Genomic DNA, 24,925 nt, shown 5'->3' with positions numbered 1-24,925 from the left:
GAGTAGAAATTTATTTAGCTTTTTTTTTAAAAATCATAATCATTAGTGAGGACCAATTCTATGAAGATATACAGTAGCTTGAAAAGTGGTCCTTTAAGAAATACTCTCAAGATAAATAGTCTGAAGATGACATTGATATTCACATTTATAAAAACATTATTATTATTATTATAATGATTAAGAGGTAGGATTCAGTGAAATGGGCGATGTGTGTTTTTTTTAAAGCCTCTTATCTGAGCCAGACACGTTCTTATCAGTGACGATGGACTGGACTTCCTCCGACATCACAGCTACTACAGCTCTTAACTCGGAGAGATTCCACAAATGCAACCAAATGGACCCGGAGGAGAGATACAAAAGAATGGATAAATGAGCAGTGTACATAAATTTTTACAGTGTACCGACACTTCTAATGCCCCTGCAACTATACACATCGTACTACGAAAAATACATTTTATTATTAATGATTCTATACAAGTCGTACCACTAATAAATGTAATAATAATATATTTTAGTATTAATGATAATATACAAATTGTAGCCTATATGACTAATAATACATTTTACTATTAAAGGAGATTTTCGGACCAGAAGGCTTTCTTACCTTTATTTGTAAGAGGCCCAGGTGTTATTTTGTGCAAAAGCGCATTATTGGCTATTTCCCCTATATGGCCTTCAATGGGGCGCTGGGTTTTAGTGCTAATTCGCTTATTTCCATCGCTCGAAAATATCAAATTTATTTTGTATATATCCTCTCTTCATAATGTAAATAGTATCCCAAGCTGCACACTTTACTACTTCTTTCGATGGAAATAATCGAATTAGCCCAAAAACCCAACCCCCATTGAGGGCTTTTATTAGGGGAAATAGCCAATAATGCACTTTTGCACAAAATAACACCTGGACCTCTTTGGTGGGGACGTAACTACTACAAATAAAGGTAAGAAAGCATTCTAGTCCCAAGTTCTCCTTTAACATTTTCAGTTAAAGCAAGTTTCAAACTGCACAGGAGTACATGTACTGTGTATGTATATGTACATATGTGACCAAATTTGACTGAGGGACTGCCATTGGATTTTTTTTTCTTTTCGGGAATCATAGCTTCAAATTGACATATTGGTTGTTCAGTTTGACCCACCAGTTTTGGAGATATGGCTTATAGAGTAATGTCTCGCAGAGAAACAGCGAGTTGAGAAAACGGGCTTGAAAAGGTTCACTTCTGTGGTCGCATTTATTTCATATTTACATGTCAATTTCAGCTCTGACACTTATTTCAGACATGCTCTAGTATGTGAAGAGTCTGCCTGTGCTATTAACTAATACAAAATTCAAATAAATGTTTTCTCCTCTGGAAAAACCAAGCTGGAATTTGCGCGATGGCAGGCTCTCATTCAAATATGGTCACATATGTGTGTACTGTATGTATAATATATTATTATTATTATTAACAACATAACAGCCCTGTTCTGGTGTTCAGTAGAACAGAATCATGGCCTAGCGGAAAGTACAGATAAACATAATTAATATGAAAGCATTAACAGAGATCAAAGTCCTCTATAGCCATTAAGAACGGATATAAAAGTGTGTGACAGAGCCGATGTGTGTGTGTGTGTGTGTGTGTGTGTGTGTGTGTGTGTGTGTGTCTGTGTGTGTGCGCGTGCGTGTGTGTGTGCGCGTGTGTTTGTTTTATGATGATACTATCTTGAATGCTGCAGCGAACAGGAGAGCAAAGTGTCTCAGATTAGTGTTTCCCAAACGTTTTCATGTCAAGGACCCCCAAAAATGATACTCATCAGCCTGAGGACGGACCCCCTATTTGAAAATATATCCCAGGGACCCCCCATAACATGAGAGAAGATTTCTACGGCTCTAGCAGTGGTTTTCAACCATTTTAATTTCAAGGACCCCCCAGGACCCCTCAAGGACCAGTTGAAAAACGTAACATACTGTATAGGCCCCTAACATTTTAACCGAGGCATCAAACAATGCCAGTACGATTTGTTTCCCCGGTTTTCCCCAATGCAATCTTACAGGAAGCAGTACTGCGCAGGCCAACCAAGGGTTGACAGGACCACATTTTTATTTAACCCATTCTGACCTGAGATCAGATTCATATGAGGTTTCCACTGGACACACACTGGTCTGATTACCGGTAACCCATTCTGACCTGAGATCAGATTCTAAAAATGTCAGTCGCTCTTCGATTTTTCAAAAATAGCAGACCTACAAGCTCGTAGCGCGCCACTCGGTGGCGCGCTATGAGCTTGTAGATCTGATGTTTTTCAATAGCTAAAGCATAACATGATGCTAACATCAAAATGGGTTCCCGTTCAGAATGGGTTAAGCCTGATTTAAGCGGTTATCAAAATGCGGAACATCGTATACGTTGCTCCAGGCGTCAATGGGTTCTCTTTTATCAGGTCTCACGCTGAGCTGGATGGATCAGAGGAGACCTCCCGTTCTCCTGACATCGGTCTCGTATAACACAGCCAGGAAAACAGTAGAGTTACCACTAAGCTCGTGAGTCACGATGTAATTGTTGTGGTGTTTCTTCTGTATACGAACCGAACTGTGTTATAGTAGCTTATGTTTCTTCTTACTATTACTAAACACGTCTCTAGTCTGTACCAGCTGGCACATGTTTCCCCCGACATTCCTACACATCATTGTTATTATAACAGCCTTTAACTGCAATCAGCTGACACCTACAAATAAAAGATAAAGGTTTACATTCTTAACCCATTCTGATACGGGAACCCATTTTGGTGTTTGGCATTATGTCATGCTTTAGCTATTGAAAAATAGCAGATCTACAAGCTCATAGCGCGCCACCGAGTGGCGCGCTACGAGCTTGTAGGTCTGCTATTTTTGAAAAATCGAAGAGTGACTGACATTTTTTTTAATCTGATCTCAGGTCAGAATGGGTTAAACAGACCCAGTATATGTCCAGTGGAAACCTCGTATGAATCTGATCTCAGGTCAGAATGGGTTAAAGGTGAAAACCTTTTTTTTACCCTCTCCAAAACGAGGAAGGCCTTTTTATGCTTTAAGTACAGTCTGTGGTGTGTGGTTTACAAACCACTTATTTCCGCTGGCATGTGGTGATCATGTGACCGTCCCCTAACGAAGTCACCAAGTCAACAGTTGACACAATGACTACCCGGACAAGAAGTCTGGACAGTTAGTTCAATGTACACCCTGTCGACAGAGCACTGTTAGTCCAACACAGAGCTGGACTGGGACAAGAAGTCTGGACAGTTAGTTCAATGTACACCCTGTCGACCGAACACTGTTAGTCCAACACAGAGCTGGACTGGGACAAGAAGTCTGGACAGTTAGTTCAATGTACACCCTGTCGACCGAACACTGTTAGTCCAACACAGAGCTGGACTGGACAGTTAGTTCAATGTACACCCTGTCGACCGAACACTGTTAGTCCAACACAGAGCTGGACTGGACAGTTAGTTCAATGTACACCCTGTCGACCGAACACTGTTAGTCCAACACAGAGCTGGACTGGACAGTTAGTTCAATGTACACCCTGTCGACAGAACACTGTTAGTCCAACACAGAGCTGGACTGGGACAAACATTCATCGGCCCGGTCATTTTCGCGTGAATTTGGCCCCAGACCAACACCACCCACCACAACCAGCGCGCAGATAGCAGAAACTCTACCGCCCCGCTCTGCCGAGGCACACACAAGCCCTAATAATACCACCACTTTCACGGGACATCTTTGTACTGCGTATTCGTAAAATGAACATCCCTTCTCCGCCTCCAACTGGGCAGCTCCTTATCCGCCACATAGTTTGCTTCATTTCCTTTATTTGCTATACGGATTGCTTTCCCACCTGCGCCGAATCGAAATCACGTGCGATTCAAGAAGCGAAAGCCCCGTTTTCGTCTGGAGTAGAATGCGGTTATTTGATGTGCATTAGGATTCCAACCAGGGGCGTCATGTTTCAATAATGATCGTGAGTGCTCAAAGTGAGGGCAACAGAACAAAAGCCATCTTATTAGCATTTGAATGCCCACGTTGGGCGGCCCAACAACTCTTGCCCAAGCGCCCCCGTAAAGGTGTGTGACCACGTGACATTTTGAGCAGGGGGAGGCGAAATTCAGTCTTCATAATACGTGGGACGGTGGGTGCATATTGGCTTATTATTTTAACCGTGGGTGTTTCAGCTACCAGGCACCCCCGGAGTCTCCGCCACTGATTCCAATGAGCCTTCACGCCTGACAAACGAAGCGCACTTTCGGACAATGTGAAGCAGGATTCGTTTTTAATCGCAGTAAAGCTTTCTGGTGTGAAGGTCACCTAAGAGCGTACCTTGTAGGCCTTCCTCTTGTCCCCGATGCTCTCCGCCTCCTCGTGCTCCTTGGCGCCCTGCGTCAGGTTGGTGTAGTTGGCCAGACGGTTCAGCAAGGACGACACCTTGGGGCGAGTGTCCATCTCCTCCTGCAGGGAGAGAGAGAGAGAGAGAGAGAGGGGATGTGATGCCACTGTGTGCAGCCCATTAAATCTACAGTTGATTTAGTCGACTAAAAATGTATTTTGGCGGGCCTCGATGCCATCAATATCCCTCTAAAGACCCAGCGTTGCTTTATAGCAACAATTTTATTTGAATTAATTACTTAATTTTTCTGTTATTTTTTCACCTAAACGTCATCAGTGATGTTCATTGCAATGCCATTGGTCATGATATTTGCATATAAACACCCCCCACAGAGGCTGACATTCACACAAATTAAAAATGTCTGGACTCTGTGCAATTTTGAACAATTTTGAACCTATGACTTTTGACCTTTAACCCTAATAAAAGTAAGTAAAATAATTGTAATATATGTTTTTTTTGTGATCATTAGAATGTCTAGAACATGTTTTATTCATTATTGTGAAAGATATCCCACAAAATGTAAATTATTAATTTATTATATTATTATATAAATTATTATATAATGTGCATACAATTTTCATCAAACTTTTTATTTATTTATTTATTTTTTACATATTCTTTTAACCTAATTCCTAGTAGTACAAAGTAGTAAGTAGTAAGGTTGAAATCTCTTTTTTGCAAGTAGAAATTAATCCGGGTCTTAGAGGGATAATGGCTGATTTTAAACTTACACAGATTTTGATTTGACACTTTTTACACGCAACGCGTTGCTATTTTCAGCACACAACCGAGTGTAAAATGACTTATAGTGGATCTCTCTTGTCCACTAGTCCCTTTCCTATAGCATGTTATGTAGACAGCACTAGAATTACATTGTATATAGCCATAGCACGCCATAGTACATATGTATAGCATAGTAGTATAGATGTATAGTTTATAGTATAGTATAGTTTCATTATATAGATATTCCACTGTTACTTTCTTAGCTTACGCATGTTTCATGATAAATGCTTTTATGTGATGTATTCCCATGCTTTTTTGTTCTTGCTTAATGTAAGTCGCTCTGGATTAAGAGCGTCTGCTAAATGCCTAAATTGTAAATTGTAAATTGATTCCTAACATTTGAGTCTAGTTTTTATTTCTGGACGAAATTGTCAGTATATTTAGTCTTATAGTTTTAGTCATCGTAGCTTAACCCATTCTGACCTGAGATCAGATTCATACGAGGTTTCCACTGGACACACACTGGTCTGATTAACCCATTCTGACCTGAGATCAGATTCTAAAAATGTCAGTCGTTCTTCGATTTTTCTAAAATAGCAGACCTACAAGCTCATAGCGCGCCACTCGGTGGCGCGCTATGAGCTTGTAGATCTGCTATTTTTCAATAGCTAAAGCATAACATGATGCTATAACACCAAAATGGGTTCCCGGTCAGAATGGGTTAAGTTTTAATTTAGTTTCCATTTCGTTTTCCTCAGTGAAAAAAGGGAGTCGACGGACATTGTTCGGCACACTGCTGGGAATCATTGATCAATGGATCTATTGATCGATTGATTTACAGTGAACTCTGTATCACCTCGAATAAGGCCAGGTTTCTGTCATAGAAGTCATCGTCGTCCACCCCGTGGGAGTTGTTGATGTACACACTGGACATTTTGGAGTTCCCATCACCTGGGGGGACAGAGAGACAAAGAGAGACAGAGAGAGAGAGAGATAGAGAGAGAGAGAGAGAGAGACAGAGAGAGAGAGAGAGAGAGACAGAGACAGAGAGAGAGAGAGAGAGAGAATATATAAGAAATTCCAGAATTCCGAAGTATGACAGAAAGGGAAAGATTACCAGTCCTTCTGGGGGAACAGAAAGAATGTGCAGTTTTGGCTGCAAAATATGTAAATTCCTGTCACAAGAAAAGGGACAACCAGTAGGACACACATACAGTATGCCATGTTTTATTTTCTGCACCACCTGCTTTATTTTATATTATTTTTATTGCGGGACGACAAGGTGAAACAGTCAAATTAAAACACAGGAACAATAAATCAGCAACAAGAGAAAAAAGCAAAACATTGAAATGCAGAATATGTCAAGTAAAACATCTCATAAGACAAAATGCTTACGTATAAGACAAGTTCTTAAAACCGTCGACAGACTGCATTTCAAAGACGAACAGTGAGAGAACAGTTTTCTCGGCCTGGTGGAGACAACTAAACATACTCTCTCCCCGTGCCTTAGGCCTGGTGGAGACAACTAAACATACTCTCTCCCCGTGCCTTCGGCCTGGTGGAGACAACTAAACATACTCTCTCCCCATGCCTTCGGCCTGGTGGAGACAACAAAACATACTCTCTCCCCGTGCCTTCGGCCTGGTGGAGACAACTAAACATACTCTCTCCCCATGCCTTCTGCCTGGTGGAGACAACAAAACATACTCTCTCCCCATGCCTTCTGCCTAACTGGTGGAGACAACAAAACATACTCTCTCCCCGTGCCTTCGGCCTGGTGGAGACAACAAAACATATTCTCTCCCCATGCCTTCTGCCTGGTGGAGACAACTAAACATACTCTCTCCCCATGCCTTCGGCCTGGTGGAGACAACAAAACATACTCTCTCTCCATGCCTTCGGCCTGGTGGAGACAACTAAACATACTCTCTCCCCATGCCTTCGGCCTGGTGGAGACAACTAAACATACTCTCTCCCTCTTGCCTTCTGCCTGGTGGAGACAACTAAACATACTCTCTCTCCATGCCTTCGGCCTGGTGGAGACAACTAAACATACTCTCTCTCCATGCCTTCGGCCTGGTGGAGACAACAACTATTAACCACATACCTACATTACTATTACTAGTATGTAGGTATGTAAGTATGTAAGACAGACATTATATTGACTGTCGTGAACAAGTTGTGTCCATCAGTCGACTTTGAGGCTTACGTATGTAATTGTATTTTCTTTCCAGGTTTGTGTGTTATGTCAAATGTGTGTATATTTGTCGCATATACAAGACAGATTTCAGTGCAAACTGACAATAAAGTACTATATCATATCATATCATAAGTGGGGTGAGTACAAATTAACCCATTTAGGCCTGACGTCAAAATAAATAAAAAAAAGTCCTATGTTTCTGCATCAGTGGTGCTCAATATTTCATGTCGAGGACCCCAAAAATGATATGTAATCGGCCACCGACCCCCATCTGAAAATATGTTATTCCAGGAACCCCTCAGAAGCGTTAAAAACGTTAAAACCGTTATACCATATATATTCAAAGATTTGTGCCGCATTTTCACGATTTTTCTAAAATAGCAGACCTATACGAGCTTGTAGATCTGCTATTTTTAAATAGCCTAAAGTATAACATAATGCTATAACACCAAAAGGGGTTCCCGGCCCGCCCCAAAATGGGGTTAAATGCTGAACTCATCAAGATCCTGAAGAATGAAAACAGAGAGAGATTTACCACGACATGCAGGAGGACTGCAAGTCTGCTTTATTTATATCAGTGTAAAAATCAGTTTCACCACAGACTGAGAAAAAAACACCAACAACATGCACACACACACACACACACACACACACACACACACACACACAGACACAGACACAGACACAGACACAGACACAGACACAGACACACACACACACACACACACACACACACACACACACACACACACACACACACGCGCACACACACACACACACACACACACACACATTGACCTCCGTGTCCCAGCTTGAGTCAGCATTGAGTGTCTTCATCACCAGAGCCTGAGTCAGCAAATATCACTTCCTCTACTCTGCTCTTTGGTACATGCGCTCACACACGCACACACACACACACACACACACACACCCAGACGCAAGCTAGCATACTTGACATTTTGCAGAAGCTAAAAGCACCACACTTGTCATTTTGATCTCACACACTAGCCGCTGACGTGGGATTTCACATTTCACATGCAACACACGCACACACACACACACACACACACACACACACACACACACACACACACACACACACACACAATGCAGTAGCGAGTCAGTAGCCACCCCATCACCACACCCAAACTGTACACAGATTCCATGTCTTTGAGATGTTTACATGTCTGTTGTTGTTTTTAGACTGAAGTGGTTTTCAACCCCTTTCACATCAAGGTCCATTATTTATTTATTCAGCATTTGAGCCACGGAACCACCGCATATTTAGACTCTCGGGAGCAAAATCTTAGAACATTCTGTTGCCGTTGGATACAATTTTGTCCACGATTCCATTAGGGATGCAAACTAACGATTATTTTCATAATCAATTCATATCTGCCGATTATTTAAACGATTCATCGGATTATGACACTTATTTAGCTGCTGATTAGGCTGCTATTCAAATAAAAGACAAACTAAATGAAAATAATTAAAGCAAGTCATGGTGTCTTTTTAGGCTTATTCTGACTGCGTACATTTGATTAAAGAATAGCTACACATGTGTCGGTCTAGAAGGAACAGTACTCTTCTGAACTCAAATACAGTAGGTCATTTAAAAATAAATATTGTTCTCGTTCTTGATATTATAATCGTTATGTGTCATATTTTGCTTTGCAGTCGCTACTGTGCAACTATCATCAGATTGTAAGGGAAGAGAGATGGCTCACTTCTCTTTTACTTCACTTACACTTAACACTGGAACAACTATGGTTAAGTGCATGGAAATCACCTATGATAAATTGCAAAAAAAAAATAGTGATTAGTTGCCGGTTCGATTAATAGATTACTAAATTAGTTGACAACTAATTGAATAATCAATTCGATTACGATGAATCGATGCAGCCCTAGATTCCATGCTGTATTGATGTTGGTATACCATTAGGAGAGAGAACAGGCAAAACTTAAAAATAAGAATTATTTGACATGCTAGTATGATGCTAAATGTGTAGATCTACACCTCCTAACCATCTGTCCACTGTACCAAGACATCAGAGACACACATACTTCCCACAGATTACAACCAGAGATTTTGAAAACATGACAAAAAAAAACTCCCATAATCTGCTGGTCTGAAGTACGACAAATATGTGCAGCAAGATTCGTGAGTTGCTGTGATAGGAGAAGGATATCAAATGGAACACAACCACCCAAAAAGACTAATCATTGTGTGTATTCCTGCACTATATACCTGCATCGAGTGATCTATTTGGTACATAGAAATTGATCTATTGAAGGTTCTGACTCTCACATGTACAATACATAATTTTTTGTTTTGATTGTATGATTGTTGCATTGTGCTTTGGCAATGTAAACGTATGTTTTCTCATGTCAATAAAGCCCTGAATTGAATTGAATTGAAAAACAATTGTGTAGACTTCTTGTAAATTAAGTATTGCAGATGTTTAACATTTCATTTTACACTCTCAAGAGTTACAGAGTGTGTGTGTGTGTGTGTGTGTGTGTGTGTGTGAGGGAAAAGGGACCAGAATGGAAACAAGACCGCAAGGTCTTTCTTCGTTGTAATCCTTATGGAAAAACAAACACCCCACCCCACTACCATCACACACACACACACACACACACACACACAAACACACACACACACACAAACAGTCTTACCTCACGCACACACACACACACACACACACACACAGACAGTATGTGGCGCACCCAACCAGTTGATCAGGTCGGTCAGCAAACAGACACTGAGTGACTAGTTGTGTCTTTCTGGCCAGATATCAGGACAGACAGACAGGCTGTCTGCCTCTCTCTCTCTCTCTCTCTCTCTGAACCCAGACAACTCTTCTATACAGTCTTCAACACGCGACAGCGAGTGTTGTAAACGAACACGTCTCGATACGAGAATGATGTTGTCGTCATCCGTTTCGTCAGCTCCTTTCACACACATAACTAACTGTGTGCCACTGGAGGGTCCCGCCCAACATTCCCTGCCGACAGGTGCCGGGCCCAGCCCCGTGCAGTCAGTTGACTGATATCAGCCTCCCTGCCCTGCCCTGCCCTCCCTTCCTCCTTTCACCCGACTGTGCGACTGGGCGACTGTGGCTCAGGAGGTAGAGCAGGTCGTCCAATGATCCATGGGGTCGGCGGTTCGAATCTCGGCTCCTCCTCCTGTCTACATGTCGAAGTGCAACAAACCATGTACAACCCAGATTCGGCACAAACAAGGGACTAAATTATTTCGCTCCTATGCCACCAAAATGTGGAACGCCCTACCAACAGTCATTAAGACATGTGAATCCCTTGACTCCTTTAAAACCGCTCTCAAAGGGCACCTACGGATGGCTGCAAATCGAAACTGGCCTCTGTAAAATCTGAATCCCCCCCCTCCTTTTCCCCTCACTGTATATGTATCCTTTCCCTTTTTGCTTCCTACATGATGAATTCCTGTTCTATTCCTTAACTACATAGAAGTGTCTATTTGTACGTCTCTAAATGTTTTGATGAATTGAACAATGTGGACCCTGTTGTAAACAAGTGTAATGCTTAATTGGGTCGTCCACTCACAGTTAACAGTCTTTGTATTGAGTGTGTGCTTGAAATGTACTGTAATTCTGCAAACTGCTAATAAATATTTCAATCAATCAATCAATCCTTGAGCAAGACACTGAACCCCTAATTGCTCCTGATGTGCAGGTTGGTACCTTGCATGGCTTCCGCCGCCATCGGTGTGTGAATGTAATGCACAATCTATGTAAAGCGCCTTGGATAAAGGCGCTATATAAATGCACCATTTACCATTTTACAAACACACACAGACAGACAGACTGCTTGCGGTCGGGGTCGGGTGAGGCTATGAGGAGGCCTGGCGTTCCCAGCGCGTGCAGCAGACCGATACGATGATGGGCTCCATAAGTAAAAACCTACTGGGAATCATGGCTTGATTTTCACTGGAATGCGCTAGTATAGTTTAACAGTGGATGCTAGTCGGACACACCTGTTCCCTCTCACTGTGACTCAGCTGTCTGTCTAGGACTCACGCTCCACCGCGCACAGGAGGCCACAGCTGCACACCGCTCGCTCGCTCGCTCGCTCTGTGTGTGTGTGTGTGTGTGTGTGTGTGTGTGTGTGTGTGTGTGTGTGTGCGCCTGCGTGCATGTGCGTTTGCGCGTGTGTGTGTGCATCAGAACATTCACTGGAGTGGAACACTGGACTCTGGAGTCAAATGTATGTCTGTGTGAGGACGCATCTTTGAGTGTGTGTGTGTGTGTGTGTGTGTGTGTGTGTGTGTGTGTGTGTGTGTGTGTGTGTGTGTGTGTGTGTGTGTGTGTGTGTGTGAGGAGTAGGACTGAGGACACATGTGTTTGTGTGTGTGTGTGTGTGTGTGTGTGTGTGTGTGTGTGTGTGTGTGAGGAGTAGGACTGAGGACGCATGTGTTTGTGTGAGCCTGTCAAATTCACTCGCCGCTTATCGGACACAAGGAGGCTTCACAAACATAATGGCCTCTGAACGAGTCTGACCTTTTCTGAAAATAACACTCCTCCTCCTGTCTCGTGCTTTCTGTCCTCCTTTACACACAACGGGTGCATTTAACGTTGTTCCAACAACACTGAGGAGTTGACTGTAGGGCCAGGGTCTCTAAGGCTGTAGGGCCAGGGTCTCTAGGGCCAGGGTCTCTAAGGCTGTAGGGCCAGGGTCTCTAGGGCCAGGGTCTCTAAGGCTGTAGGGCCAGGGTCTCTAGGGCCAGGGTCTCTAAGGCTGTAGGGCCAGGGTCTCTAGGGCCAGGGTCTCTAAGGCTGTAGGGCCAGGGTCTCTGTAGGGCCAGGGTCTCTAAGGCTGTAGGGCCAGGGTCTCTAAGGCTGTAAAGGGCCAGGGTCTCTAAGGCTGTAGGGCCAGGGTCTCTAAGGCTGTAGGGCCAGGGTCTCTAGGGCCAGGGTCTCTAGGGCCAGGGTCTCTAAGACTGTAGGGCCAGGGTCTCTAAGGCTGTAGGGCCAGGGTCTCTAAGGCTGTAGGGCCAGGGTCTCTAAGGCTGTAGGGCCAGGGTCTCTAGGGCCAGGGTCTCTAGGGCCAGGGTCTCTAAGACTGTAGGGCCAGGGTCTCTAAGGCTGTAGGGCCAGGGTCTCTAAGGCTGTAGGGCCAGGGTCTCTGTAGGGCCAGGGTCTCTATGGGCTGTGGGGAGTCTCCACACTCATACACAGACACGTGTCTACGGGGAGTTCAATGACCCATTCATTCATTGTCCAGTTGAGGTGCCCTCCGATAAAACTACAACACACAAACACATTTCTGTGTTTTTATTAAAACTACAACATGACGTCACTGAGCCGCGGTGGTCACCCACCGCTCACACAAACACATCTAAAACTACAATATGACGTCACTGAGCCGTGGTGGTCACCACCGCTCACACAACAACACATCTCTGTGTATTTACTAAAACTACAACATGACATCACTGAGCCAAGGTGGTCACCACCGCTCACACAAACACATCTAAAACTACAACATGACATCACTGAGCCGCGGCGGTCACCACCGCTCACACAAACACATCTCTGTGTTTTTACTAAAACTACAACATGACATCACTGAGCCGCGGCGGTCACCACCGCTCACACAAACACATCTCTGTGTTTTTACTAAAACTACAACATGACATCACTGAGCCGCGGTGGTCTCCACCGCTCACACAAACACATCTAAAACTACAACATGACGTCACTGAGCCGCGGCGGTCACCACCACCGCTCACACAAACACATCTAAAACTACAACATGACGTCACTGAGCCGCGGCGGTCACCCACCGCTCACACAAACACATCTAAAACTACAACATGACGTCACTGAGCCGCGGCGGTCACCACCACCGCTCACACAAACACATCTAAAACTACAATATGACGTCACTGAGCCGCGGCGGTCACCACCACCGCTCACACAAAATGTGCATTTCGTGCAAAACTAATGCTTAATTGGAATGGATTGGAGGAATCAAACTCAATTATTTTCCAACAAAAGGCAGAGAGATTGTCCTCTCTCTCTCAGTGTGGAAGTGTTTAGATTATAGATACGTGAGGTGCACGTCTTTCTCTGTTTGTATAATATGCACTCCTCTCTCTCTCTCTCTCTCCCTCTGTGTGCAAATAATCCTGGCATGATTCGTAGTCCAATCAAAACCCCGAATAGGATTACCCCCAGGGATGGGATGGGATGGATGACTTCTATTTATGGAAGCTTATTACCCAACCCGGCATTAGGTATCCTAACTGCTATGCAATTACTTAACTGGATCAGCTCAGCTAATGCTGTTATATCTCTGCCAGGCCACTGTTGAGCCCCCTGTGAGTGAGGGAGTGAGTCAGCACGCTGATTCTGACGTCCCACATACTGGAGGGAGACATTCTGCCATGCATGGGTGGTGGTTTTAACATCCCATATACTGAAGGAGGCGCCATTCTGCCTGGGTGGTGATTTCTTTGGCCAGTTGTGGGTGCGGGTTCACTGCATGGGGGTGGGTGTGTGTGTGTGTGTGTGTGTGTGGTGTGTGGTGTGTGGTGTGTGGTGTGTGTGTGTGTGTGTGTGTGTGTGTGTGTGTGCCCCGCAGTGATTGACAGGCTGTGACTTAAGAGGGACACAGGTGTTAGGTCTTAGGAAACGTTCATTCGTGGAGACGTGTGGAGAATATTCTCGGTTTCCAGTGTATCTCTCAGCCAGATAAAGAGAGAAGGAGTTTGGCAGAATCCTCTCCTCTCCTCCCAACTCCTCCTCTCTCTCTCTCTCTCTCTCTCTCTCTGTTGCTTCCCATTTGACCTGTTTATGTCACAAGTGCATAAATAGTCCTATAAGACATTGTTTAATGTGTGTCATTGAGGTATACGTCTGGAGACAACGTATACGTGAGACGCGTTGTGTGGAACTACTGGATACATATCGACTATCAAACGGGCGACCGGAGGAGGAGGTAGAGACAGAGTCAGAGCCATCTAATATTAGAGACTTACGACATTGAGGGGGCAGAAACCAAGCACAGTTCGTGCAGCCTGAACTGAGCCATGAAGCTGGAGTTGGAAATACATTGTTTTCCAACGAGGGCGGCGCAGCTAAGAGCTATTCTAGGCATGTGTGCAACACGACGACTGTTTTAACCCATTCTGACCTGAGATCAGATTCATACGAGGTTTCCACTGGGACACACACTGGTCTGATGAACCCATTCTGACCTGAGATCAGATTCTAAAAATGTCAGTCGTTCTTCGATTTTTCAAAAAATAGCAGACCTACAAGCTCGTAGCGCGCCACTCGGTGGCGCGCTATGAGCTTGTAGATCTGCTGTTTTTCAATAGCTAAAGCATAACATGATGCTAAACACCAAAATGGGTTCCCGGTCAGAATGGGTTAAAGTATTCTACAGTAACAACTAAAGTCTCTTTAATGTTTATGTTGTACTATTACTACAAAACCTTGAGTGTAATGCAGGGGTGGGACACTTTATCTTATATAATATCTATATATATAAATACGACATCGTGATAAATTTTGATATGGCGGAAAAGATATCATGATGTAATATTTTGCCGTATCGCCCACCCCTACCTCATATCACTTTATTAAAGAAAAACACATTATTTGAAGACTTTTCATCGTGCCCCTAAAAGTATGTGTGCTACTAGATATTTAAATGTAGGAGCACACGTGCTACTTGGAAAAATGCTACTATAGTTCCACACTCACTCCAGAGGGCCACTATAGTTCCACACTCACTCCAGAGGGCCACTATAGTTCCACACTCACTCCAGAGGGCCGCTATAGTTCCACACTCACTCCAGAGGGCCGCTATAGTTCCACACTCACTCCAGAGGACCACTATAGTTCCACACTCACTCCAGAGGGCCACGATAGTTCCACACTCACTCCAGAGGACCACTATAGTTCCACACTCACTCCAGAGGGCCACTATAGTTCCACACTCACTCCAGAGGACCACTATAGTTCCACACTCACTCCAGAGGGCCACGATAGTTCCACACTCACTCCAGAGGACCACTATAGTTCCACACTCACTCCAGAGGACCACGATAGTTCCACACTCACTCCAGAGGGCCACTATAGTTCCACACTCACTCCAGAGGACCACTATAGTTCCACACTCACTCCAGAGGGCCACTATAGTTCCACACTCACTCCAGAGGGCCACTATAGTTCCACACTCACTCCAGAGGGTCACTATAGTTCCACACTCACTCCAGAGGGCCACTATAGTTCCACACTCACTCCAGAGGACCACTATAGTTCCACACTCACTCCAGAGGACCACTATATTTCCACACTCACTCCAGAGGGCCACTATAGTTCCACACTCACTCCAGAGGGCCACTATAGTTCCACACTCACTCCAGAGGGCCACTATAGTTCCACACTCACTCCAGAGGACCACTATAGTTCCACACTCACTCCAGAGGGCCACTATAGTTCCACACTCACTCCAGAGGGCCACTATAGTTCCACACTCACTCCAGAGGACCACTATAGTTCCACACTCACTCCAGAGGGCCACTATAGTTCCACACTCACTCCAGAGGGCCACTATAGTTCCACACTCACTCCAGAGGGCCACTATAGTTCCACACTCACTCCAGAGGGCCACTATAGTTCCACACTCACTCCAGAGGGCCACTATAGTTCCACACTCACTCCAGAGGGCCACTATAGTTCCACACTCACTCCAGAGGGCCACTATAGTTCCACACTCACTCCAGAGGGCCACTATAGTTCCACACTCACTCCAGAGGGCCACTATAGTTCCACACTCACTCCAGAGGGCCACTATAGTTCCACACTCACTCCAGAGGGCCACTATAGTTCCACACTCACTCCAGAGGACCACTATAGTTCCACACTCACTCCAGAGGACCACTATAGTTCCACACTCACTCCAGAGGGCCACTATAGTTCCACACTCGCTCCAGAGGGTCACTATAGTTCCACACTCGCTCCAGAGGGCCACTATAGTTCCACACTCGCTCCAGAGGACCACTATAGTTCCACACTCATTCCAGAGGACCACTATATATTTCCACACTCACTCCAGAGGGCCACTATATATTTCCACACTCACTCCAGAGAGCCACTATAGTTCCACACTCACTCCAGAGAGCCACTATAGTTCCACACTCACTCCAGAGGGGCCACTATAGTTCCACACTCACTCCAGAGGACCACTATAGTTCCACACTCACTCCAGAGGGGCCACTATAGTTCCACACTCACTCCAGAGGGGCCACTATAGTTCCACACTCACTCCAGAGAGCCACTATAGTTCCACACTCACTCCAGAGAGCCACTATAGTTCCACACTCACTCCAGAGAGCCACTATAGTTCCACACTCACTCCAGAGGGGCCACTATAGTTCCACACTCACTCCAGAGGGCCACTATAGTTCAACACTCACTCCAGAGGGCCACTATAGTTCCACACTCACTCCAGAGGGCCACTATAGTTCCACACTCACTCCAGAGGACCACTATAGTTCCACACTCACTCCAGAGGGCCACTATAGTTCCACACTCACTCCAGAGGGCCACTATAGTTCCACACTCACTCCAGAGGGCCACTATAGTTCCACACTCACTCCAGAGGGCCACTATAGTTCCACACTCACTCCAGAGGGCCACTATATATTTCCACACTCGCTCCAGAGGGCCACTATATATTTCCACACTCACTCCAGAGGGCCACGATAGTTCCACACTCACTCCAGAGGGTCACTATAGTTCCACACTCGCTCCAGAGGGTCACTATAGTTCCACACTCACTCCAGAGGGCCACTATAGTTCCACACTCACTCCAGAGGACCACTATAGTTCCACACTCATTCCAGAGGGCCACTATAGTTCCACACTCACTCCAGAGGGTCACTATAGTTCCACACTCACTCCAGAGGGCCACTATAGTTCCACACTCACTCCAGAGGGCCACTATAGTTCCACACTCACTCCAGAGGGCCACTATAGTTCCACACTCACTCCAGAGGGCCACTATAGTTCCACACTCACTCCAGAGGGCCACTATAGTTCCACACTCACTCCAGAGGGTCACTATAGTTCCACACTCACTCCAGAGGGCCACTATAGTTCCACACTCACTCCAGAGGGCCACTATAGTTCCACACTCACTCCAGAGGGCCACTATAGTTCCACACTCGCTCCAGAGGGCCACTATATAGTTCCACACTCACTCCAGAGGGCCACTATAGTTCCACACTCACTCCAGAGGGCCACTATAGTTCAACACTCACTCCAGAGGGCCACTATAGTTCAACACTCACTCCAGAGGGCCACTATATATTTCCACACTCGCTCCAGAGGGCCACTATATATTTCCACACTCACTCCAGAGGGCCACGATAGTTCCACACTCACTCCAGAGGGTCACTATAGTTCCACACTCGCTCCAGAGGGTCACTATAGTTCCACACTCACTCCAGAGGGCCACTATAGTTCCACACTCGCTCCAGAGGGTCACTATAGTTCCACACTCACTCCAGAGGACCACTATAGTTCCACATTCACTCCAGAGGGTCACTATATTTCCACACTCACTCCAGAGGGCCACTATATTTCCACACTCACTCCAGAGGGCCACTATAGTTCCACACTCACTCCAGAGGGCCACTATAGTTCCACACTCACTCCAGAGGGCCACTATAGTTCAACACTCACTCCAGAGGGCCACTATATATTTCCACACTCGCTCCAGAGGGCCACTATATATTTCCACACTCACTCCAGAGGGCCACGATAGTTCCACACTCACTCCAGAGGGTCACTATAGTTCCACACTCGCTCCAGAGGGTCACTATAGTTCCACACTCACTCCAGAGGGCCACTATAGTTCCACACTCACTCCAGAGGGCCACTATAGTTCCACACTCACTCCAGAGGACCACTATAGTTCCACACTCACTCCAGAGGGCCACTATAGTTCCACACTCACTCCAGAGGGCCACTATAGTTCCACACTCATTCCAGAGGACCACTATAGTTCCACACTCACTCCAACGGGCCACTATATATTTCCACACTCACTCCAGAGGGCCACTATATAGTTCCAGTCACTCCAGAGGGCCACTATAGTTCCACAGTCACTCCAGAGGGCCACTATAGTTCCACACTCACTCCAGAGGGCCACTATAGTTCCACACTCACTCCAGAGGACCACTATAGTTCCACATTGCATTATACTGTCGGGCAGAAACATTTCATCTCCGTATTTTAACATTTTTCATCAATTAATTCCTATACTTCGTCATTCTATGTCACACCAAAGTATAGCAAACATAGAAGATCTACAAGCTCAAATGTTGCGTGAATGCTAGAGAAACCGTGTGAGTCAAAATGTCTCCCTTCTTGGGGAATGTTGTATTCACTCAACTTGGCCAGCCTGATCCGATGTCACACGTATAAGCTGGCGTGAGCACACGCCCGTGGGAACCTATTGTAACTCCCTTTTCCTCGTGAGCACATGTAGGTGGGTTAAGTAAGACCGAGCAAACAGACAAGCCATAACTGTCTTACATGCACTCAGCATGCCTGGCTGAACAATGCTTCCACACACACTTGAATGTGGGAATTCATGTATGTGCACGTTTTACAGGTAGAGCGTGTGTGTGGGTGTGTGTGGGTGTGTGTGTGTGTGTGTGTGTGTCTTTGTGTTCATGTAAGCAATGGACAACAAAGGAAAATAAGCTTTTGAGCTTTTAGCATGCATTAATGTATAATCCGTTATCATCCTTTCACCACATGTCATGAACCCTAGCGACCTTTTTCGACGGGCGAACGTTCTGTGAAGATATAGCTGATCTACAAGCCCACAACATAAACCTCTCACAACAACAACAGAAGGCACTGCTCTGAAGGAAGTCAAGGGACTTCAAGTATACCTGATGGTGGTCTCATGGGTCAACTCACCTCAACTCAACGGAGCAAAGATCTATTCTAACCCATTCTGACCTGAGATCAGATTCTAAAAAATGTCTGTTTGAAAAATGACAGTTTTCTGAAAAAGCTATGTTTCGAACTTTCGATGTCAGTCGATCTTCGATTTTTTTCAAAAATAGCAGACCTACAAGCTCGTAGCGCGCCACTCGGTGGCGCGCTATGAGCTTGTAGATCTGCTATTTTTCAATAGCTAAAGCATAACATGATGCTAACACCAAAAGGGCCCGTGAACAGTGAACGGCAGAGTAACTGATGTTTAGTCTGCCTCAAACGTTACTCTTTTACCTGCTTTTTACTAAACACTATAACATTACAAAGATGCCCAGAATGAACCTCTGTAAACCTGTGTAGTTTATGGCTGCTCCAACAGTAGTGGGTTGATATAAAAATAGAAATAAAAACGGAATGTCAAAATATCCACCGTGGTGGCTGAGACCAGAGCCATTGAATAATGGTTGAGACGAAGCAGTGAAAGGTCCTGAAAGATACATAACGTCAGTCTTATACCCAATACCCAATCTTTCTGTTTTATGAACACAAGGCTGCCGTACTTTATACCTGTTACAAAACCATATGTCTAGGGGTAAAAGGTAATGTAAGATAGGTAGGAGAAACGGAAACCAAGGCCTTAAGGCAAGTATTTATTCAGTAGGATAGTGAATAAATATAATAATTAACAATAGTACAAAATAAATGGCTCTTCAACTTCAAATTAATACAAACGGAACACAAAACAAAACTAAAGTTATTCCTTTCCGAAGGGAAAACTTATCTAAACAAACAAAGGTTCAACTTCACAAATTAAAGAACAAAACGAAAACAGTTGGCGACAGTAGTACGACGGATGGGGGGAAAGACCTTAGAAGTGTTTCCCCAGCGCTGGGCTGGGCATGAATGGGCTATGTAGTGAGAGAGCCGCGGCCGCTAGCTCGCTCACGTGACCGTCAGCCAATCAGGGAGGTTGATCAGACCTCCATGATCATGGCCAACAGGGTTACCCCTGACACACAGCTGATGACAATCAGTCTGTCTGAAGACCCATTAGTATACTCTGCATGGGAGGAGAGTTAGTCTAATACAGGTTCATAACAACTGCTGCACAGATATAGATTATTTTAGAGTTTGTTGTTCATGACATTTGCTGACCACCCAGAATTGTTCAAATAAGAGACATTGACATTGACTTGAAATCTTTGGTGCATTTTATTGTTCCACTTGTCCAGAAGCCATGGTTCTGACAACATGGAAAGACAGAAAAAGTGTAGATCAGACAATTTGCAATCACTTTAGCTCAAAACCCAAATGCAGTCAATTTAGCTCAAAACATTAAAGTATAAGTATATCCACTCATGATTCAGAGCATAGCATAATAAGTATAACACATAATAATATAGACAAGCTGCTTACATTTGGTCATGGACGCATGGTCTGGAGTGGAGAGCTGTGTGAGTAGAGTGACTGTGTGTGGGGTGAGTGTGTGTTTGTAGTGGAGCACACCTGGGCTGACGGTGGCAATCAGCCCAGATGGCAGATGGCAGACACCTGTGAGTGATGGGGGGGTGCAGTGATGGTGTGTGTGGAAGGGGAGTGTCCACCAGGGGCTGCCATTTAGGTTGCCTTTGGAAATTCTCAACATAGATATATATATATATTAGAAGACATCTAGGCCTAAGATAATCCACGTACATATATATATACTATAACAATATACCACCATATAAATATATATATACTATTAGCAATAAACATATATATATATTTATAATCCAAAATAACACTCATAAATCATAACACTCATAATTAATCATAACCACACACGACCATAGTCGTGACAATACCTCATACTTTAAATGCTTAGTATGAGTTGGTTTAGGGAAGGGAAAAAAGAGGATGGGACCAAATATCACGCCCTGGGGGACCCCCCCGGCCGGTAGACCAGTAAGACGCGCAAACGCGGGAAGCGAACGCAGCTCGTACATATTTGGGGTTTTTTTAAGATTTATATAAGGAGTCCCCAAAGCAGCTCCATATATGGGCACAAGTTGGACCACGCCATCACCATGTCTTGTCACCATGACTCAGCCATAACCATATAAGGAGTCCCCAAAGCAGCTCCATATATGGGCACAAAAGTGTGACACACAGACAGACAGACATGAACTGCTAGGTCTCATAGTAAGTGCTCACTGCGTTCGCAAATTATAGTATAGTATAGTCAGTGTGTTAAGTGGTTGTACCTGAACATACTTATGCTCACTAATGTCATCGTATTCGATTATCAAATGAAATCAATCAATCAATCAATCAATCAATCAGGGTGCCGCTGGCCTAGCGGTCACGGCATCAGGCTCTAATGCAGTCTGACAGTCAGCGAGTCACGAGGCCTGAATCTCCTCCCGTCTCTCTCTCTCTCTCTCTCTCTCCCTGTTTTTCCGGTGTCTCTCTACCGTGTACCATCAATAAAGGCAGAAAAGATATATCGAAATATGTGCTCCGTCACCCATGCCTCCATACATGGCCGTCAGTCCGTCACGCCTCGTGACGCGTCACTCCTCGCCGTCTTCAAATATGAAGATCAAGACACTGACCTCAACAAACCCTGGAGAAGCCACACATGGAGAAGACACAGGCCCGAATATTAAGGCCCGGCCACACAGGCATCGATGGAGAGGACGTCCCACACCGTACTAAAGAAAGATGCTGGCGCCCAGGCGGTGGCGTAACCGTCTGGGCACCATGACTGGTAATCCAGTCGCAGTGTGGCCGCGGGTTCGACTCCCGAGCCCGACACGGCCTTTACTGCATGTCTTCCCCCCCCCCCCCCCCATCTCTCTCCCGTTTCCTGTCAGCCTACTGTCTGTCCCTTCAAAAAAACCAATAAAAGGCGTAAGCCGCAAAAACATATCAGAAAGCACAAAGGAGCTGGCCAGAAGTATGGAGAACCGAGACGACTGGAGACGCCGACGAAGGGCTCGTCTTATGACATTTAGTCGACTAAAACTAGAATAAACACTAAAACATTCCGGGTGACTAAAAACTATAAATTAACCCATTTTGACCGGAGATCAGATTCTTTAAAAAAAATATTTTAAATCCCGACAGTTTTCATGTCAGTCGTCGTTCTTCGATTTTTCCAAAAATAGCAGACCTGCTATTTTTCCAATAGCTAAACCATAACATGATGCTTAAACACCAAAAAGGGGTTCGCGGCCCAGAATGGGTTAACCCATTCTGACCGGGCACCCATTTTGGTGTTGGCATCATGTTATGCTTTAGCTATTGAAAAACAGCAGATCTACAAGCTCGTATCGCGCCACCGAGTGGCGCGATACGAGCTTGTAGGTCTGCTATTTTTGAAAAATTCGAAGAACGACTGACATTTTTAGAATCTGATCTCAGGTCAGAATGGGTTAATCAGACCAGTGTGTGTCCCGTGGAAACCTCGTATGAATCTGATCTCAGGTCAGAATGGGTTAAAACTATTCAAGAGACTTAGGGCCGATTCATACTCCTATTTTACCGTTCTGTTTCGGCGCTGTAGTGCCCAAATGATTTCGCCTCGTCAGAAATTTTCAGCAGCACCGAAGAGACGACTTTAGGACGGTACCCCCCCCCCCCCCCCCCCCGAACCTCAAATGACGTCACATTGTAGGCTCTACAGAGCCAAATGACGTCACATTGTAGGCTCTACAGCGCCGAACCGACTTTTATTCGGCTCTAAAATAGGAGTATGAATCGGCCCTAATAATGACTAAAAAACTAAATCACAATCTGATGCCAAAAACAACAACAACACTGCAATCAATCAATCAATCAATCAAATCAATCAATCAACACACACATATTCATCCAGGTGTGTGACGTATTAACGTACCTTGCTCCGTGCCGTCGGCCCCGCCCCCCGCCGGCCGAGCCGCCCTCGCTCAGCGGCTCGCTGCGGTTCACGCTGTCCCGCGAGCCGAAGCGCACGCGGTTCCCCGAGCCGCGCAGGCTGATGTCGGGAGACGAGGGGAGGTCCTCCGCCTTGGTGGGCGTCACCGTGAAGCGCACCGACGCCATGATGGATGGCGGCCGCGTGGCGCGGGGTCCGGCCCGCTCACTGGGAAGAGGAGGGGGTGTGTGTGGAGGAGGGAGGGGAGGGAGGGAGGGAGGGGAGGGGGCGCTGCTACTAGGCTACGCTGTACTGGCGGGCAGACTCCCCTGTGGTGGTGTTGGTGGGTGGCGTTGGCGGTGAGACGGTAGCCACGACTGCTACGACTACGACGACTGAAACTTCCTCCTTGTAGACGCCTGTCACGGACGTCCCCATCGAGCCGAACGGGTGGCCGCGGCGTTCTTCTTCTGCCTCTGGCTGGCATGTGGCTGGAAACCCGATATCTCTCTCTCTGTCTCTGTCTGTCTGTGTGTGCGTGTGTGTGTGGGTGTGTGTGCGTGTGTGTGCGTGTGTGTGTGTCACACACACACACTTGTACTGTTAGTTAGTTGTAAGTGTCAAATATGTTCCTCTGGGAACGTGCGCTCCGAAGCGTGCCGTTTCTGTTTTATTTTAACTGGACGGCCTGGAAGTTCAAAGAGCCTCCTCTCCTCTCCTCTCCTCTCTCTCCTCCTCCTCTCCTCTCCTCTCCTCTCCTCTCCTCTCCTCTCCTCTCCTCTCATCAATGTGTGTAGTCAGTGTAAGCTGTGACGTTCACGAGGGAACCCGTTGACGGTTTAAAAATAAAATCAACGAACAGTGACGTCTTGTATATGCTGATGTGATTACGAAGAACGCATTTAAAAAAGTGTGTGTGTGTGTGTACCGCTATAGCGACTCTGATCTGCCCTTGTGTGTGTGTGTGTGTGTGTGAACTCGTGAACCCCGGGTGCCCTGAACCCTGAATCGTCCACTAGTAGTATTAATCCCAATCAGGGCCCTGATAAAATCAATTTTATAATTCGGTTAAGTAGTTTTTAACCGGGCTACTTATTTCTTTCTGTGCTTGACGTTGTGTTGTGTTGTGTTGTTTGTGTTCTCCACTCTCTCTCTCTGTTAAATGTTGATACGGATTTATACGCGACTGGGGCTGCTTCGTTAGTGCTTCGTCTAGTGTTGTAAGTCCCCTTTCTCTTCCTCTTCTCTTCTTCTTCGGGTGAACAGGCCGGAGGAGGAGGAGGATGAGGAGGAGGTGACGATAAATAAACCCAGTATCTTCTTCTATCTGCCGTGATGAGGACGACCCGGTCAGTCGTGTGTGAGGATGATGCGATGATAACAACGGGAGTTCAGTGAGTGTAAGGAGGTCAGGAGAGGGGCAGAGGGAGGGGGGGGAGGGGGGGGGAGAGGGGAGGGGAGGGGGGAGGGGGAGGAGGAAGGACAGACAGACAGATAGAAAGGAACAAAGAGAAAACAGGATTCAGAACAATGTTCATGTAGTGCTTTTTCACCAGCCTTTTTTGATCAGATTTTTTTCTTTCTACATGATCTTGTTTAACCCATTCTGAACGGAACCCATGTTGGTGTTTAGCATCACGTTATTAGCTATGAAAAATAGCAGATCTACAAGCTCATAGCGCGCCACCGAGTGGCGCGCTACGAGCTTGTAGGTC

The 24,925-nt window shown here is 45.5% G+C and overlaps 1 long non-coding RNA gene across 1 annotated transcript; it reads right to left on the bottom strand.

Annotated features, from left to right (window-relative positions):
• Positions 1-4,332: 4,332 nt before the first annotated feature.
• Positions 4,333-23,888, bottom strand: LOC308335444. The gene is made up of 3 exons (XR_013966013.1): positions 23,214-23,888; positions 5,979-6,073; positions 4,333-4,461 (listed from the first exon to the last, which is right to left on the bottom strand). It is a non-coding gene; the product is annotated as an uncharacterized lncRNA (long non-coding RNA).
• Between the last annotated feature and the right edge of the window lie 1,037 nt (positions 23,889-24,925).

This window comes from Protomyctophum bolini (assembly GCF_963924005.1).
Source record: "Protomyctophum bolini genome assembly, chromosome: 20".
NCBI lineage: Eukaryota > Metazoa > Chordata > Actinopteri > Myctophiformes > Myctophidae > Protomyctophum > Protomyctophum bolini.
This window is presented reverse-complemented; position numbering and strand designations above follow the sequence as displayed.